The sequence below is a fragment of the Schistocerca cancellata genome, chromosome 12 (assembly GCF_023864275.1).
Source record: "Schistocerca cancellata isolate TAMUIC-IGC-003103 chromosome 12, iqSchCanc2.1, whole genome shotgun sequence".
Taxonomy (NCBI): domain Eukaryota; kingdom Metazoa; phylum Arthropoda; class Insecta; order Orthoptera; family Acrididae; genus Schistocerca; species Schistocerca cancellata.
Genome location: NC_064637.1, coordinates 95667673 through 95687790, shown reverse-complemented (window position 1 = coordinate 95687790; position 20118 = coordinate 95667673). Strand labels below are relative to the sequence as shown.

At 45.0% G+C, this 20118-nt stretch overlaps 1 long non-coding RNA gene across 1 annotated transcript in view; it reads right to left on the bottom strand.

Moving 5' to 3' along the window:
- Positions 1–20118, bottom strand: part of LOC126109735 (uncharacterized) — a 196045-nt gene that overhangs the window by 68629 nt on the left and 107298 nt on the right. The window contains exon 2 of the long non-coding RNA XR_007523720.1: positions 12590–12682. This is a non-coding gene — a long non-coding RNA (uncharacterized LOC126109735). The remainder of the gene's footprint in view (positions 1–12589; positions 12683–20118) is intronic.

Below are 20118 nucleotides of genomic sequence, written 5' to 3'. Positions count from 1 at the left end.
ATGGAAGTGAAACATGGACGATAAATAGTTTGGACAAGAAGAGAACAGAAGCTTTCGAAATGTGGTGCTAAAGAAGAATGCTGAAGATTAGATGGGTAGATCACATAACTAATGAGGAAGTATTGAATAGGATTGGGGAGAAGAGAAGTTTGTGGCACAACTTGACTAGCAGAAGGGACATGTTCTGAGGCATCAAGGGATCACCTATTTAGTATTGGAGGGCAGCTTGGGAGGGTAAAAATCGTAAAGGGAGACCAAGAGATGAATACACTAAGCAGATTCAGAAGGATGTAGGTTGCAGTAGGTACTGGGAGATGAAGAAGTTTGCACAGGATAGAGTAGCATGGAGAGCTGCATCAAACCAGTCTCAAGACTGAAGACCACAACAACAACAAGTGTAGGGGACTGATGATCTCAGATGTGAAGTCCCATAGTGCTCAGGGTCATTTGAACCATTTTTTTGGACTGTTTCAACAGTCATAACGGCCTACACAAAACATAGAAAGACAACATCGTGTAAACGTAATAGTGGGAGCTAATCAAAACTAAATGACAGAGATCGTCGTACGCTAACACGAATTGTGTCAAAACAGCACAAAACTACGGCGGCTAAACTGACTGCAGAGCTCAATAGCCATCTTCGAGATCCCGTATCTATCGACACTGTCTGCCGAGAACTCCATACAACAATTATTCACGGACGAGCTGTTACGGCGAAACCATTAGTGACGACAACAACGCAAAGAATCGTAAAGCATGGTGTCAGGAGCATAAATCCTCGACGGCTGATTGGTGGAAACACGTCATATGGACAAACGAGTCAAAGTTTTCGTTATTTCCAACACCGGGCCCGGTTTACGTTTGGAGAACACCAAAGGAGGCCTATAATCCTGATTGCTTCATTCTAGCGGTTAAGCATGGAGGTGGGAGTGTGATTGTGTGGGTAGTACTCTCAAAGGCCGTGTTTTAGCCAACGACCATGTGAACATTTTTAGTGATCAGGTGCACCCCATGATTGAAATGTTGCTCCCAACAATGGTGCCATATTTCAAGACGATAATGCACCCGTCCACACAGCCAGGACAGTACAATCGTCGTTTGAGGAGCATGTAACTTAACTGCAGCGTCTTCCCTGGTCACCACAGTCCCTTGTGGGCGATATTGGGGCGCAGATTCCAGAGCAGCTTTTCGCCTCCGCCGTCACTGTAGGAGTTGGAAGAGGTTTTAACCCAAAAGTTGCGCAACATTCCACTGGAGACTGCGCAGCCATTATATGCCAATATTCCAAGAAGAAGCGCATCTTTATTACGGGCAAATAGGGTTCGAATCCCTTAATAATTCCCAATTAAATACAGGTGTTCACATTATTTTGCTTATTTCCTGTAGGTTCCGCCTTCTATGCAAAAACATTGTATTTTCTTGTTACAGCCTTTCTGTCATCATAAGTCGGCTTTGTTTATTGAAAACTGTAAAAAGTTAATATATTTTAGGTGTCGTCGACGAAAGTGAGGGTTAAAGAGTGTTTTCGTTCGTTTTTGTTGTTATCGTTGAAAGGGTACAGTACCGCCCGACATTGAAAATAGGTACAACATACTTCATTATTTTTGTCAGAACAACACATTTTTTTTTGTAAAATAACTCAATTTCAATTAATACAGAGAAGCCGGATACCAGTGTGGGAAAAAATGGCAATTTATTTATTTAATTGATCGCATGTGCACTCCCACAAAATAAATCCCTACATCCAGTTTGGTGAGATCTGTGAAATGAATGAATGTATGGTCGTCTGCTAACCGCAGATAGTGAATGTGAATATATGATCATCTTTGAGACGATCCTTTGGCCACCTTTGGTGGGACCAAAGAGATGAAATTTACCTGAGCTTTGAGCGCCTGAAATGTGGCTGACCAATACGGTAGCAAGGTGCTCCCCCACTTCGGCAGAGATGTGAGTTGACCTGAAGAACGGCCATGTTTCAGCACTCTGTCGCTGGACGTTGTGCTGTTAAGACCTGTCTTAGGTGTGCTCCGTAAAGATAAAAGAGTGGAGACATGGTATGCATGTGGAATATTTAAGAGTAGTTTGAAATAATAATTTCTCTATTTCAGGAACTTTTGTGGGGAGAATTAAATGTCAGGCAGGTAATATTAATGGGATCGTAGTAATCTTCGGAAGTGACCAACGGTCACGATGAAACCACGTGTAGCAATAAGTTGAAATACTTCTGAGTGCTTAAGTTAAGCTGAATTACTAGCGTGTGTACTATAAGTTGAAATATTTAAGGAATGACGTGTGCAGGACTTGAAATTAGAGACGAGTACTTCCACGTGGTGAGTACTGTGTGAGTCTCAATCTGTGTATGAGACAAAGGATAAAGAGAAGTACTCGTCCATGGTATCAGTCGAGGACTCGCGTGTGTGATGAATATGTTCTTAATATTATTTTGCGTGTTATGTTTCCGTGTGACGCTTGATTCAAACTGTAATACTCTGAGAGAGAAGCAAGGTGAGTGAGCCGTCTATCTACGGTGTTTCAAAAATGACCGGTATATTTGAAACGGCAATAAAAACTAAACGAGCAGCGATAGAAATACACCGTTTGTTGCAATATGCTTGGGACAACAGTACATTTTCAGGCGGACAAACTTTCGAAATTACAGTAGTTACAATTTTCAACAACAGATGGCGCTGCAAGTGATGTGAAAGATATAGAAGACAACGCAGTCTGTGGGTGCGCCATTCTGTACGTCGTCTTTCTGCTGTAAGCGTGTGCTGTTCACAACGTGCAAGTGTGCTGTAGACAACATGGTTTATTCCTTAGAACAGAGGATTTTTCTGGTGTTGGAATTCCACCGCCTAGAACACAGTGTTGTTGCAACAAGACGAAGTTTTCAATGGAGGTTTAATATAACCAAAGGACCGAAAAGCGATACAATAAAGGATCTGTTTGAAAAATTTCAACGGACTGGGAACGTGACGGATGAACGTGCTGGAAAGGTAGGGCGACCGCGTACGGCAACCACAGAGGGCAACGCGCAGCTAGTGCAGCAGGTGATCCAACAGCGGCCTCGGGTTTCCGTTCGCCGTGTTGCAGCTGCGGTCCAAATGACGCCAACGTCCACGTATCGTCTCATGCGCCAGAGTTTACACCTCTATCCATACAAAATTCAAATGCGGCAACCCCTCAGCGCCGCTACCATTGCTGCACGAGAGACATTCGCTAACGATATAGTGCACAGGATTGATGACGGCGATATGCATGTGGGCAGCATTTGGTTTACTGACGAAGCTTATTTTTACCTGGACGGCTTCGTCAATAAACAGAACTGGCGCATATGGGGAACCGAAAAGCGCCATGTTGCAGTCCCATCGTCCCTGCATTCCTCAAAAAGTACTGGTCTGGGCCGCCATTTCTTCCAAAGGAATCATTGGCCCATTTTTCAGATCCGAAACGATTACTGCATCACGCTATCTGGACATTCTTCGTGAATTTGTGGTGGTACAAACTGCCTTAGACGACACTGCGAACACCTCATGGTTTATGCAAGATGGTGCCCGGCCACATCGCACGGCCGACGTCTTTAATTCCCTGAATGAATATTTTGATGATCGTGTGATTGCTTTGGGCTATCCGAAATATACAGGAGGCGGCGTGGATTGGCCTCCCTATTCGCCAGACATGAACCCCTGTGACTTCTTTCTGTGGGGACACTTGAAAGACCAGGTGTACCGCCAGAATCCATAAACAATTGAACAGCTGAAGCAGTACATCTCATCTGCATGTGAAGCCATTCCGCCAGACACGTTGTCAAAGGTTCCGCGTAATTTCATTCAGAGACTACGCCATATTATTGCTACGCATAGTGGATATGTGGAAAATATCGTACTATAGAGTTTCCCAGACCGCAGCGCCATCTGTTGTTGACAATTGTAACTACTGTAATTTCGAAAGTTTGTCTGCCTGAAAATGTACTGTTGTCCCAAGCATATTGCAACAAACGGTGTATTTCTATCGCTGCTCGTTTAGTTTTTATTGCCGTTTCAAATATACCGGTCATTTTTGAAACACCCTGTAGCAACGCCACTTGGCTTGCATTGCACAGGAAGACGTGCATATAACGTCCAGAGTTCGTAGTAGGAAAGAAAAGTTACGAAGTGGGGCAGTGTCGTGTGGAACTGGGATGAATACTAATTGAAGTGGGAAAGCTGAAAGTGATGTGATTATAATGTTGTGACTATTCCTTATGTTGTATTCCATGTTGCAGTGTGGTTTATGTCATGTAATTTAAGTATGTGTGGTTTGCATGGGAGAGTAGCAAGGTAGTTTCAGAGGTAGTGGGTTATGCATGTTCCTTTTGTACCGCTCGGTCTGGAGGAAAGTTTCGTGATGATGGTTGTGAGAGTCGAAGTGTGAGATATAGCAAAAAGATCCACCATCCTGTCCAGAAAGTGCACTGTAGCGTTGAATAATTACGAGACCATAAGATAGAGAATCACCAATGTAAAGCCATGCCCACGGGGCGGAATTTCTCATGTGTCATTGTTGTAGGTTATAGAATTTGTGTGTTTAGGCTATAGAATTTATCGGAATAAATAAGATAGTGAAAAGAAAAAGATTGGTGACCTTTTCCTTCGAATTGTATGTTGTCATGATATCCAGAATTTATAATGTGTGCGCCACTCATATTCAGTGCGATGGCCACGTGTTGATAAAAGCCGTTAAATAAAAAAAAGAAAATGTGGTATTGCCAGTGCGTAGTGAACAGTCAGAGTTCTGTAAATTACTGATAGTCAGATGTGCGTTTCCGTTGCGCATTATTCATGCAGGAGGATAATTTGTAACTTTATTGTGAGTACTAGAGTTCATGTTACTCGACAGATAAGAATGAATCCACTCGCTTGGCAGGCCACTCATCTTGCAGACCTGACTGCTTGATGCCACAGTATGAGCAAGGCACGTGGGTGCCTCTCATCGTGATCACACGAAGAGAACGTCGTCACACGCATTCATACCCACATTTCACCCCTCCTATCGGCGCCTCTGCGGTAGAGATCAGAACCGCGACACCCAACGTTGAAATCACGCGCCTTTCCGATAGGTGGCCGAGGAAAATATTTCAGACATGCGGGTCGTCAAAATCGGCACCAAAATGCCCTCAGGGAATGGCACAAGGGGCGTTAATCAAACCATCCCTTCCCTCGTGGCGTTGACTCCCCACAAATTTCGCTGTCGAATAAGACAGTTCGCAGTAAGACGAGCAACAGAACGGCGTTCCTGACATCTACTGCCACACCCTGTGCGTTTCAACCCCACTCTAAGGACATAGCGGGACTGCAGCCCCACTGAAAGTGTAGTGTGACGGAAATTTTTGTAATGGTATAAAGGATAGAACCACTGGGGGCAGAGAAACAAAAATAACAAAGTGTTTACATAAGAAAACATCACAGCAATTGCATTGAAAGAGTGAATAATTTTTTTGTGGAGAAGCGTTTAACAAGCGTTTGACTGGCACACCCTCATTCAAATTCTGAAGGCGGCAGGGCTAAAATACAGGGAGCGAAAGGCTATTTACAATTTGTACAGAAACCATGTGGCAGGGGGGTGGTGGTGGTGGTTAGTGTTTAACGTCCCGTCGACAACGAGGTCTTTAGAGACGGAGCGCAAGCTCGGGCTAGGGAAGGAGTGGGAAGGAAATCGGCCGTGCCCCTCAAAGGAACCATCCCGGCATTTGCCCGAAACGACTTAGGGAAATCACGGAAAACCTAAATCAGGATGGCCGGAGACGGGATTGAACCGTCGTCCTCCCGAATGCGAGTCCAGTGTGCTAACCACTGCGCCACCTCGCTCGGTGGTGGCAGGGGCCCCAAAGGAAAGCAGTGGTTGAGAAGGGAGTGAGACAGGGTTCTAGGATATCCCCGATTTTATTCAATCTGTATATTGACCAAGCAGTAAAGGAAACAAAAGAAAAATTTGGAGTAGGAATTTTTATGGGTGACCATACGCCCTGTCGCCGGTCCACAGTTGTTCGAAATTGCTTTGAAGAACATTCTGGACAACTGGGGCGAGCCCGCATCTCGTGGTCGTGCGGTAGCGTTCTCGCTTCCCACGCTCGGGTTCCCGGGTTCGATTCCCGGCGGGGTCAGGGATTTTCTCTGCCTCGTGATGGCTGGGTGTTGTGTGCTGTTCTTAGGTTAGTTAGGTTTAAGTAGTTCTAAGTTCTGGGGAACTGATGACCATAGATGTTAAGTCCCATAGTGCTCAGAGCCAACTGGGGCGAATTATTTGGCCACCAAATCACTTGGTATGAATCTGATGAAAATTTTATGGAACGTAATTGAGAGGTCAGTTCGTGCGCGAAATCTTGGACCAGCAATAATTTCGCAATCATGGACGGCTATCGAGGCAGTAATGTACACTATTTCTGTAGGGGACTTCCAATGACTTGTTGAGTCCATGCCACGTCGAATTGCTGCACTTCGCTGGAAAAGAGGAGGTCCAACACGATATTAGGAGGTGTACCTCAATAAAGGTGTTCAAATGGCACTGAGTAGTATGGCACTTAACATGTGAGGTCATCAGTCTCCTAGACTGAGAGTTACTTAAACCTAACTAACCAAAGTACACATGCCCGATGCCGGATTCGAACCTGCGACCGTAGCAGCAGCGCGGTTCCGGACTAAAGCGCATAGAACCGCTCGGCCACAGCAGCCGGCTTCAATATAGGTGTCAGCAAATCAATTTGACATGAGTGTATCCCTTCCTTTTCGAAGCAAGACCAGCTTCACAGCTGCGGACATGTCCTCAGCGCAGTGGATGCTACAGTGAGTGCCCTGTGCTGCATTTGTTGTTGTTGTTGTTGTTGTTGTTGTTGTGGTCATTAGTCCTGAGACTGGTTTCATCCAGCTCTCCATGCTACTCTATCCTGTGCAAGTTTCTTCATCTCCCAGTACCTACTGCAACCTACATCCTTCTGAATCTGCGTAGTGTATTCATCTCTTGGTCTCCCCCTACGATTTTTACCCTCCACGCTGCCCTCCAATACTAAATTGGTGATCCCTTGACGCCTCAGAACATGTCCTACCAACCGATCCCTTCTTCTGGTCAAGTTGTGCCACAAACTCCTCTTCTCCCCAATTCTATTCAATACTTCCTCACTAGTTATGTGATCTACCCATCTAATCTTCAGCATTCTTCTGTAGCACCACATTCCGAAAGCTTCTATTCTCTTCTTGTCCAAACTACTTACCGTCCATGTTTCGCTTCCATACATGGCTACACTCCATACAAATACTTTCAGAAATGATTTCCTGACACTTAAATCTATACTCTATGTTAACAAATTTCTCTTCTTGAGAAACGCTTTCCTTGCCATTGCCAGTCTGCATTTTATATCCTCTCTACTTCGACCATCATCAGTTATTTTGCTCCCCAAATAGCAAAACTCCTTTACTACTTTAAGCGTCTCATTTCCTAATCTAATACCCTCAACATCACCCGACTTAATTCGACTACATTCCATTATCCTCGTTTTTTTTTTTTTTATGTTCATCTTATATCCTCCCTTCAAGACACCATCCATTCCGTTCAACTACTCTTCCAAGTCCATTGCTGTCTCTGACAGAATTACAATGTCATCGGCGAACCTCTAAGTTTTTATTTCTTCTCCATGGATTTTAATACCTACTCCGAATTTTTCTTTTGTTTCTTTTACTGCTGCATTCGTAATAGAAAAATATGCTTGCAACGACGTGGTGGACAGTGGTCGCTGAGTGTCGTTATCAAGGACATCAAGAGCGTTGACCTCGGTCCAGATGACGCAGTGGGCCGAGAAAGAGTCGTTGAAGGATGCAGAAAAAAGGTTCCTCCAAATGTGGGAATCGCCAGGAAAAAGAGCTCTTGAAGTCGCCGGGTCGTCGGATTTGATCCGACAGGGGGCTCAGGAGCTATTTATAGAAGGCAGGGTTCTGGAATAGCGCGGCCGGCGGCCTTGGCCCGTCCAATTGCGGCCGTCATCAGGCGAGTCGGCCAATCTGCGCGGCGGTCGAGATTGCCGCTCGCTGGGAATTGGGTTAGCGGCCGTCTGGAGACGCGTCTGGAGAACCGCGTGGCAGCGCGCGCTGGACCGACTGACAAATGACGGCTGTCCAGGCCCATTGCCGGGATTTGGTGACCATTGCTCCCAGGGCTGCCACATTAGCTTCGTACTCATCCTTCTTACACTACAGCTCCAATTGTACGTTGACCATTGAGAGAACTGACACACACACACACACACACACACACACACACACACACACACAGAGAGAGAGAGAGAGAGAGAGAGAGAAAAGATGGGCAGAACCTACAGATACCGCATGTCGGTGTTGTTCGTGACGTAAGTATGTTGTCTGTGACATAAGTGCGCAAACAACAATGGAAACCGCTGTCTTCTTACCTCGGAGACTCGACACACCAGTACGCTGTTGCCCACTTAAGTCATAATACGCGACATGAATCTGTGGTCGGGTACAAGCCGGAATACTACACTGCTGGCCACCGTAAATGCAACATCAAGAAAGACAAGAGGTAGCACAACAAAATTTATTTTGTAGATAACATGTTGACCAAGTATCAAATGATTACGTTTACAGACGTCTGTGACATGTGGTTCCTGCCAGAATCAGTAGCCAGAGTAGCCGCCATTGTTGGAGATCACCGCTGCCACACGTCTCGGCATTGAGTCAAAGAGACGTTGGATGTGTTCCTGGGGTACAGCAGCCCAAGCAGCTTCCACACGTTGCCAAAGATCATCTGGTGTGGCAGCTGGGGATGTAATCTGGGTCACTCGTTGAGCAACCATGGAGCACATGTTTTCTATCGGCGAAAGATGAGAGCGAGCCGGCCAGGGAAGCAATTCAATCTGGTTATTGACGAAGAACCTTTGGACAATGCGTGCCACGTGTGGTCGCGCATTATCCTTTGAAATATTGCTGTGGCCGAGCCCTGAAGGTAAGGAAGGACAACTGGCTCCAGCACCTCGCATATGTAGCGCCGGCTATTTAAAGTACCGGCAATGCGTACTAGAGGCGTGCGAGAGTAATATCCAATACCGCCCCATACCATAATACCCGGTGCAAGACTAGTGTGGCGGTGCATAATGCAGCTGTCCAGCATCCTCTCTCCACGGTGTCTCCACACTCGAATCCGACCATCGTGGTGCTGCAGACAGAAGCGTGCCTCGTCAGTAAAGACAACGTCATTCCATTCTGCCGTCCACATCCGTCTGTCATCACACCATTGGCGACGGAGACGTCTGTGGTTCTGCGTCAATGGTAGACGAAGCAATGGACGTCTTGCGGACAGACCACTCTGCTGTAAACGGCGTCGAATGGTACGCGCAGACACTGGATGATGCGTTACAGACGCAATGTGCTGTGCTACGGTTCGGGATGTCACTGAGCGATCCGTCACTGCCATGCGCACAATTTGCCTATCAGCACGTGCAGTGGTGCACCGAGGTGAATGCGATCGACCACGTCGGTCCGTCGTGCCCTCCTGCATCCAACGGTCATATATCCGCATTACAGTTGTTTGGTTTCGTCCAACACGACTAGCGATTTCTCTGTATGATAATCCACAATCTCAGTAAGCCACTATCCTTCCTCTGTCGAACTCGGATACTTGATCAAATGATCTTCGCTGTTGTCTACGAGGCATAACTGATCGTCGTGTGAAACAACCACAAGGTAAACACACGTGCCGAACGTACACTCGTCGAAATCGCCAAGCCTTAAATGGCGCGATGAGGTGGCGCCACAGGCGCGCGTGATGTACGTCTGCGCTGAAATTCTAATCAGTTGCATATCTCATCGCTGCAAACCCATGGTGTAAATTTCACTTCATTCGGATGCTTCCTTCAGGGTGTTGCATTTGCGGTGGCCAGCAGTGTATTTCTTTCGTTGACCCATCATTATTCTAGCTGGTTTGATGCGGCCCGAGACGAACTAATCTCCTCTGCTGATCTTTTCTTCTCAGAGTAGTACTTGCAATCTACATCCTCAATTATTTGCTGGATGTATTGCAATCTCTCCTCCTTACCTGGTTCTTACTACCACAGCGAGTGTTTCGAACCAGTGAGTGATCTGTGTACGATGTTTGGTTGAAACCGGCCCATTGCTTCAGGAGATACGAAACAAAGATGCACTGCCGAAAAAATATCGCACCGTCAAGGAGTTGCGCGGCATAGAGGAAAGTTGGTTGGCGTGTTTCTACATATGAAATATTGCATGTATTCAAATTTCCTGCTAGTGGAATAAGAGTGGTGCTACTACCCCAACAATGAGGATGGATCATTGGATGTAAAATTGCCTAATTTCGGAACACTTTTACTGGTCGTCCATCACGGATTTCGACGAAATTGTGTGAACATTCGCACGTGTGCCCGATGAACATTGGTAAAGTTTAACATTCGTCGAAGCAATCCTGGCCGGGATAAAGTCACTTGTTTGACTCCATGCGCGACCTTCCACAAGACCGAGCGTGAATTTTTGGTGATTTTCAGCTGTTATATCTCGGGCAATATTTCGCTGAAAGACATTAAATTTGGCCATAGAATGAATGGACGGTGTCTGTTCTTTAGGACAGACATCACGCATTCATATAATTGATTCGCCCGGATGGGCAACGAATACTCCTTCAGTACGGATGCACAAACAAGTCCGACCTCCTGTGGGTATCTCTGACAAGGGAACCTCCCCATCGCAACCCCCTCAGATTTAGTTATAAGTTGACACAGTGGATAGGCCTCGAAAAACTGAGCACAGATCAATCGAGAAAACAGGAAGAAGTTGTGTGGAACTATGAAAAAAATTAGTAAAATATACAAACTGAGTAGTCCATGCGAAGATAGGCAACATCAAGGACAATGGGAGTCTAGGAGCGCTGTGTTCATGTGGTTAGGGAGAGCCGCTACGGAACGAGAGGTCCTAGGTTCAAGTCTTCCCTCGAGTGAAAAGTTTAATTTTTTATTGTGAGTTTATGTGACAAACTCTTATGTTTTCATCACTTTTTTGCGAGTGATTATCACATCCACAAGAAAACCTAAATGGGGCAAGGTAGAAGAATCTTTTTACCCATGTACAAGTTAGGTGGGTCGACAACATATTCCCGTCATGTGACGCACATGCCGTCACCAGTGTCGTATAGAATGAATCAGACGTGTTTTCCTGTGGAGGAATCGGTTGACCTATGACCTTGCGATCAAATGTTTTCGGTTCCCATTGGAGAGGCACGTCCTTTCGTCTACTAATCGCACGGTTTTGCGGTGCGGTCGCAAAACACAGACACTAAACTTATTGCAGTGAACAGAGACGTCAATGAACGAACGGACAGATCATAACTTTGCGAAAATAAAGGGAGTAAAATTTTTTATCGAGGGAAGACTTGAACCAAGGACCTCTCGATCCGCAGCTACTCACGCTAATCACGGGACCACTGCGCTCCTGAGCTCACTTGCTCACTGATGTTGCTTATCATCCGCATGGACTACGCAGTTGGTATAATTTATTAAATTTTTTCATAGTTCCACACAACTTTTCCTGTTTTCTCGATTGATCTGTGTTCAGTTTTTCAAGGCCTATCCACTGTGCCAACTTATAACTAAATCTGAGGGGGGGTGCGATAGGGAGGTTCCCTTGTGAGTAACGAGCATGGAGGACATGGAGAGGCATTGCGGATAGATGGCACTAGATGGGAGTGTGGGTCGGGCGAGAGGCGTAGTTATATAGTCCGCGCAGTTGCGATAAACACCGTGTTCCGGGTGGCGCGGAGACTAACCTAACTGCCTAGTAAGCAGGAGATCCGAGTTCGAATCCCCGTCCGACACACGTTTTCACACAACGCGATTGATACCGCATAATCCCGCGATGCAGCTGACGTCAATAATCCCTTCCCATTCCTTTCCTTTCTTCCCCTCGACCTTCAATCTACATACAAATATTTAAGTTCTTTCAGGCATGTATTCAGACGTATCTTGGTAGCACCAATAAACACCTTTCCATATATGCATTCTTATACTCTCCACTGTCCGCAGCTCGTGGTCGTGCGGTAGCGTTCTCGCTTCCCACGCCGGGTTCCCGGGTTCGATTCCCGGCGGGGTCAGGAATTTTCTCTGCCTCGTGATGACTGGGTGTTGTGTGATGTCCTTAGGTTAGTTAGGTTTAAGTAGTTCTAAGTTCTAGGGGACTGATGACCATAGCTGTTAAGTCCCATAGTGCTCAGAGCCATTTGAACCATTTTTATACTCTCCACTTCCTGACAGAGATCGATGAGCTTGACATAGTTTCTTAGTTGGTCAAAAAACCGGTCTGATGTCATGTTTCTATAAAATCTTGCGGACCTGATCAGCTACTTTATTGAGAAAAGGAAGAGGAACCGTGTTCTTCCATCTCTGTGTTTTATCGTCGTGCTTTTTTCTACTGTTATTGGGTCGCAGAAACGCATCAGGGAGCCGAAAAGCTTCTTTGACCACGGCCGTACAGACCGGAAGATTCATCAGCTGCTATGAGCTATCATTAGTAGCACAGAAACGGGCAAGTGCTTCGCTACTCACCTTACATCCAAATGTTAAACTGCCTTTCCTGCTGGCCTGCATATCGTCGGAGACGGACTTAGGAAACAAGCCAGTCTCATCAGCATGGTACACCTGTGCCAAAGATAAATTTGCCGTTAGTAAAACAGTATTCAATTATTTATGCAATAGTTAGATTTTCAACGGCTGCGCTTAAACTCTCTCCCCCCCCCCCCCCCCCCCCCGTCCCTCCACGCACACACATACACACACTTTTCTGTTAGAGATTATTGTACAAATTATGGAATCTGAAGAGCCAGCCAGTACTAGCATAGAAATCTGTTTAGTCTAATTTATCTGGTCTTTCCATTGCGGTCACTACAGGGCTATTACAAATGATTGAAGCGATTTCACAAATTCACTGTAGCTCCATTCATTGACATATGGTCACGACACACTACAGATACGTAGAAAAACTCATAAAGTTTTGTTCGGCTGAAGCCGCACTTCACGTTTCTGCCGCCAGAGCGCTCGAGAGCGCAGTGAGACAAAATGGCAACAGGAGCCGAGAAAGCGTATGTCGTGCTTGAAATGCACTCACATCAGTCAGTCATAACAGTGGAACGACACTTCAGGACGAAGTTCAACAAAGATCCACCAACTGCTAACTCCATTCGGCAATTGTATGCGCAGTTTAAAGCTTCTGGATGCCTCTGTAAGGGGAAATCAACGGGCCGGCCTGCAGTGAGCGAAGAAACGGTTGAACACGTGTATCGGGATACGCTGGAAAATTGGCTCATGCCACAACTGGAGACCGACAGCACCGACTTCATCTTTCAACAGGATGGTGCTCCACCGCACTTCCATCATGATGTTCCGCAGTTCTTAAACAGGAGATTGCAAAACCGATGGATCGGTCGTGGTGGATATCATGATCAGCAATTCATGTCATGGCCTCCACGCTCTCCCGACTTAACCGCATGCGATTTCTTTCTGTCGGGTCATGTGAAAGATTCAGTGTTTAAACCTCCTCTACCAAGAAACGTGCCAGAACTGCGAGCTCGCATCAACGATGCTTTCGAACTCATTGATGGGGACATGCTGCGCCGAGTGTGGGAGGAACTTGATTATCGGCTTGATGTCTGCATGAATCACTAAAGGGGCACATATCGAACATTTGTGAATGCCTAAAAAACCTTTTTGAGTTTTTGTATGTGTGGGCAAAGCATTGTGAAAATATCTCAAATAATAAAGTTATTGTAGAGCTGTGAAATCGCTCCAATCATTTGTAATAACCCTGTAGTTCGACTCCTCTTACATGACCTCCGACATGCCATCGTTGTATCTACTACGTGCACACGGCTTTAACACTGTGGGGAGAACAAACGGTAAAGGTGCATTTACGGTGTACCCATCCTTGTTACGTGTTGCGGTTGGTAACTGTTTGGCCATGAAGAATGACGGGATGAAAACACAACGTAGCGGAGTCTAATGTGGGTAGCCAGTGACAGTGCTCGTCCATAACAGCTTTTGCTTCGTAAATTACGTAAGTTGGTATTTTACATAACCGGACCTATTACCTCCTATCCTAACCACGATCACTGAAATCGTTACATATTCCGGAAAAAGTAGCCAAATATTTGAGACAATCAAGGCTACAAATTTCAATGCCTCTCGTTTCGCTCGCAGCAATGTAAGTTCTGCTGCTGGGTCCCAGCGTAAGCACAGCCTCTGACATCGTTAAAGTAATACCCAAATGAAAACTGGCCAGGTACGAGTAACATTCATGCTCTGAGGGTTTCGTACAAACATAGCTAAGCACAGTTCATCCAGGCCAGGAATAGAGACCCTCGAACATTTTTGCTGTTATCGACATTGAGACTGGCAAGATATCGGACTCGGGAATTCCCAGAATTTAGAGAATGTTTAAGTTTGAAGCCGGATAACAAATGAGAATAAAATCATTTTTAGTGTGGTATAGCTACAAATTAACAATTTTAGGATTTTTCCCTTTAATTTGAACTGTGAAAAATTTCATGGTTCTACCTCAACAGGAGGTAGCCGACTGGATTTGACGAGTGAGTTTCCGAGTGCCAAAACTGAGATATAAGTAGCTGTATCTTTTGATTGCATTAACTTAGAAGCGTCACTTCCTTACACCGCGACTGGACCGTAGACCATAGTAGTAGGTGCCGCGCGGGGTAGCTCCATGGTCTAGGACGCCTTGTCACGGTTCGCGCGGCTCCTCCCGTCGGAGGTTCGAGTCCTTCCTCGGGCATGAGTGTGTGTGTTGTCCTTAGCGTAAGTTAGTTTAAGTTAAAGTGTTGTTGTTGTTGTTGTCTTCAGTCCTGAGACTGGTTTAATGCAGCTCTCCATACTACTACATCCTGTGCAAGTTTCTTCATCTCCCAGTACCTACAGCAACGAACATCCTTCTGAATCTGCTTAGTGTATTCATCTCTTGGTCTCCCCCTACGATTTTTACCCTCCACGCTGCCCTCCAATTCTAAATTTTTGATCCCTTCATGCCTCAGAACATGTCCTACCAACCGGTCCCTTCTTCTTGTCAGGTTGTGCCACAAACTCCTCTTCTCCCCAATTCTATTCAAAACCTCGTCATTAGTTATGTGATCTACCCATCTAATCTTCAGCATTCTTCTGTAGCACCACATTTCGAAAGCTTCTATTCTCTTCCTGTCCAAACTATTTATCATCCATGTCTCACTTCCATACATGGCTACACTCCATACAAATACTTTCAGAAACGACTTCCTGACAAATCTATACTCGATGTTAACAAATTTCTCTTCTTCAGAAACGCTTTCCTTGCCATTGCCAGTCTACATTTTATATCCTCTCTACTTCGACCATCATCAGTTATTTTGCTCCCCAAATAGCAAAACTCCTTTACTACTTTAAGTGTCTCATTTCCTAATCTAATTCCCTCAGCATCACCCGACTTAATTCGACTACATTCCATTATCCTCGTTTTGCTGTTGTTGATGTTCATCTTATATCCTCCTTTCACGACACCGTCCATTCCGTTCAACTGGTCTTCCAAGTCCTTTGCTGTCTCTGACAGAATTACAATGTCATCGGCGAACCTCAAAGTTTTTACTTCTTCTCCATTAATTTTAATACCTACTCCGAATTTTTCTTTTGTTTCCTTTACTGCTTGCTCAATATACAGATTGAATAACATCGGGGAGAGGCTACAACCCTGTCTTACTCCTTTCCCAACCACTGCTTCCCTTTCATGTCCCTCGACTCTTATAACTGCCACCTGCTTTCTGTACAAGTTGTAAATAGCCTTTCGCTCCCTGTATTTTACCCCTGCCACCTTGAGAATTTGAAAGAGAGTATTCCAGTCAACAATGTCAAAAGCTTTCTCTAAGTCTACAAATGCTAGAAACGTAGGTCTGTTTTTCCTTAATCTATTTTCTAAGATAAGTCGTAGGGTCAGTATTGCCTCACGTGTTCCAACATTTCTGCGGAATCCAAAGTGATCTTCCCCGAGGTCGGCTTCTACCAGTTTTTCCATTCGTCTGTAAAGAATTGGCGTTAGTATTTTTCCTGCGGAAATTGCCCAAGGTCGTCGGAATGCACAATGGACATGAATCGATGAAAGTGATCAGACAGGATGGTTACGTACGTGTCACCTGTCAGAGTCGTATGTAGACGTATCAGGGGTGCCATACGACACCAAGAGCTCACGCCCCACACCATTACAGAGTCTCCACCAGCTTGAACAGTTTCTTGCTCACATGCAGGGTGCATGGATACATGAGGTTGTCTCCATACCCTTACACGTCCATCCACTCGATACAATCTGAAACGAGACTCGTCCGACCAAGCAACAAGTTTCCAGTCATCAACAGTCCAATGTGGGTGTTGACGGGACCAGACAAGGTGTAAAGCTTTGTGTCGTGCCTTCATCACGAGTGGGCCTTCGCTCCAGAGCTCATATCAATGATGTTTCCTTGAATGGTTCGCACGCTTTCACTTATAGACGGCCCAGCGTTGAAATCTACGGCAATTTGCGGAACGGATGCTCTTCTATCACGTTGAACCGTTCTCTTCAGTCGTTGTTGGCCCCGTTATTGCAGCATCTTTTTCCGGCTGCGGCGATGTCGGAGATTTGATGTTTAACCGGATTCCTGGTATTTGCTGCACACTCATGAAATGGTTGTACGGGAAAATCTCAACTTAATCGTTACCTCGGAGATTCTGTGTCCCATAGCTCGTGCGCCGACTATAACACCACATTCAAAGTCACTTAAATCTTGATAACCTGCCATTGCAGCAGCGGTAACCGATCTAACATCTACGCCAGACACTTATTTTCTTATATAGGCGTTGCCGACCGCGGCGCCGTATTCTGTACTTCAATACGCATGTGTATACCAGTTTCTTTGGCGTTTCAGTATGCAAAAGGCAATGTCGTGACTCACTGACTGACTCATCAACGCCCAGCCCAAATCACTAAAGACAGAAGCTTGAAATTTGGAGAAGATGTGGACCTTATGCTGCAGGCGTCGTTTAAGAAGGGATTTCTCGAAATTCCAATCCTAAGCGGGTGTAACAGGGGATGATAGTTTATTTTGGAAAATCGTCACTCTTAAGACAAAGAGACCCAGATTTCAGCATTTTTGGAAATTTAACCTATGTGCGTGAAGTAGTGGGTGAAAACCTGTTTTGTAAATATAGCATTATTAGAGAACTACTAAAGTATTTTTAAAGCTACAGCTGTGAACGTTTGTTTTTGACTTCTCGGTTACATATAAAAAATATGTGTTTCAGTGTTTCTGGAAACTGAACCAGGAAACTGAACACGGTGAAACACGGGATGAGATTTTTTATGAAAGTATTCTATTATGAAAGCATTTTTAAAGATAAATACACGAAAATTTAAATGTGGCTACTCAGTTCGAAATAAAATATACGCGTGTCACAGTATTTGGAAACTGAACACTTAAGGGGGTGAAACAGGGTCACACTGCTTCACAGACTCATCACTGCCCAACCCGAAAGGCTAAGGACAGAAACTTGAAGTTGGTGTGGATCTTATACTGTAGGCACTAATCGTTTAAACGAGATTGTCCCGAATTCCACTCTTAAGGGGGTGAAATAGAGGATGAAAGCCTTTTTTGAAAATTTGTCACTATTAAGAAAGTGTTGAAGCTAGAACTAGGAAAACAGGTATTTGATTTCACGGCCAGAAAATAAAAAAAAATCGTATTTCAACATTTTTGGAAATTCAACCACTAAGGGAGTAAAATAATGTTTGAAAGCTTTTCTTTGAAAATAAATAATTACTAAAAACTGCTAAACGATTTTTAAGGCTATATCTATGACATTTGACTTCTCGGTTAGAAATAAAAATATAGATCTACGTGTTTCAGTGTGCCTGGAAACTCGACCCCTAAGAGAGTTGAATCTACATCTACATCTACATCCATACTCCGCAAGCCACCTGACGGTGTGTGGCGATGGTTACCTTGAGTACCTCTATCGGTTCTCCCTTCTATTCCAGTCTCGTATTGTTCGTGGAAAGAAGGATTGTCGGTATGCCTCTGTGTGGGCTCTAATCTCTCTGATTTTATCCTCATGGTCTCTTCGCGAGATATACGTAGGAGGGAGCAATATACTGCTTGACTCTTCGGTGAAGGTATGTTCTCGAAACTTTGACAAAAGCCCGTACCGAGCTACTGAGCGTCTCTCCTGCAGAGTCTTCCACTGGAGTTTATCTATCATCTCCGTAACGCTTTCGCGATTACTAAATGATCCTGTAACGAAGCTCGCTGCTCTCCGTTGGATCTTCTGTATATCTTCTATCAACCCTATCTGGTACGGATCCCACACTGCTGAGCAGTATTCAAGCAGTGGGCGAACAAGCGTACTGTAACCTACTTCCTTTGTTTTCGGATTGCATTTCCTTAGGATTCTTCCAATGAATCTCAGTCTGGCATCTGCTTTACCGACGATCAACATTATATAATCATTCCATTTTAAATCACTCCTAATGCGTACTCCCAGATAATTTATGGTATTAACTGCTTCCAGTTGCTGACCTGCTATTTTGTAGCTACATGATAAAGGATCTATCTTTCTGTGTATTCTCAGCAACAGGGGATGAAACGTTTAAGAAAATATTTCTTTCCATTAAATAAATTTTAAAGCTAAATTTATGAATATTGGTATTTCACTTCTCGATCAGATATAAAGAAACATTTTTTAGGGTATGAATTAAAGCGGAGGCAGAATGTGGCGACCATACCAAGAGAGTAGGCACGGACGTACAGGGAGACTTGGCCGTATAGCTGCAAAATATCTTCGCGTTTGTTGGTACGATGGCCTCCACATACAGTTCCAGAAGATTCTGATTTGCCGCCGCACGTCTTCTAGGTCTGTGAACAACCGTCGACACACGGACCGTGAATCCGAACGTTGAGCGTGCCGAGTTTCTGTCGTCATAGCGTGGAATAGCACGTTCGGCAGTCTTTCCCAACGTGCAGAGCAATATCTAGCATGTCAGATATTCCGAACCTGCTTTTGTACGTTGATCAACGAGATGGCACAACGCCACCTACGTCACATGCACGCCATTTCCCTTCAGTACAGAGTTGTGAGGCGCCATATTGGCTTTAAGTTGAAATCCGTATGTATACAGGGTGGTCCACTGATAGTGACAGGGCCAAATATCTCACGAAATAAGCATCAAACGAAAAAACTACAAAGAAAGAAACTCGTCAAGCTTGAAAAGGGAAACCAGATGCGCTATGGTTGGCCCGCTAGATGGCGCTGCCATAGGTCAAACGGATATCAACTGCGTTTTTCTTAAAGTAGGAATCCCCATTTTTTTATTACATATTCGTGTAGTACGTTAAGAAATATGAATGTTTTAGTTGGACCACTGTTTTCGCTTTGTGACAGATGGCGCTGTAATAGTCACAAACGTATAAATACGTGGTATCACGTAACATTGCGCCAGTGCGGACGGTATTTGCTTCGTGATACATTACCAGTGTTAAAATGGACCGTTTACCAATTTCGGAAAAGGTCGATATCGTGTTGATGTATGGCTATTGTGATCAAAATACCCAACGGGCTTGTGCTATGTATGCCGCTCGGTATCCTGGACGACATCATCCAAGTGTCCGGACCGTTCGCCGGATAGTTACGTTATTTACGGAAACAGGAAGTGTTCAGCCACATGTGAAAACATCAACCACGACCTGCAACAAATGATGCACAAATAGGAGTTATAGCTGCTGTCGCAGCTAATCCGCACATCAGTAGCAGACAAATACCGCGAGAATCGGGAATCTCACAAACGTCGGTGTTGAGAATGCTACATCAACTTCGATTGCTCCCGTACCATATGTCTATGCACCAGGAAATGCATGACGACGACTTTGAACGTATTGTACAGCTCTGCCACTGGGCACAAGAGAAATTACGGGACGATGACAGATTTTTCTGCACGCGATCTTTTTAGCGACGAAGCGTCATTCACGAACAGCGGTAACGTAAACCAGCATAATATGCACTATTGGGCACCAGAAAATCCA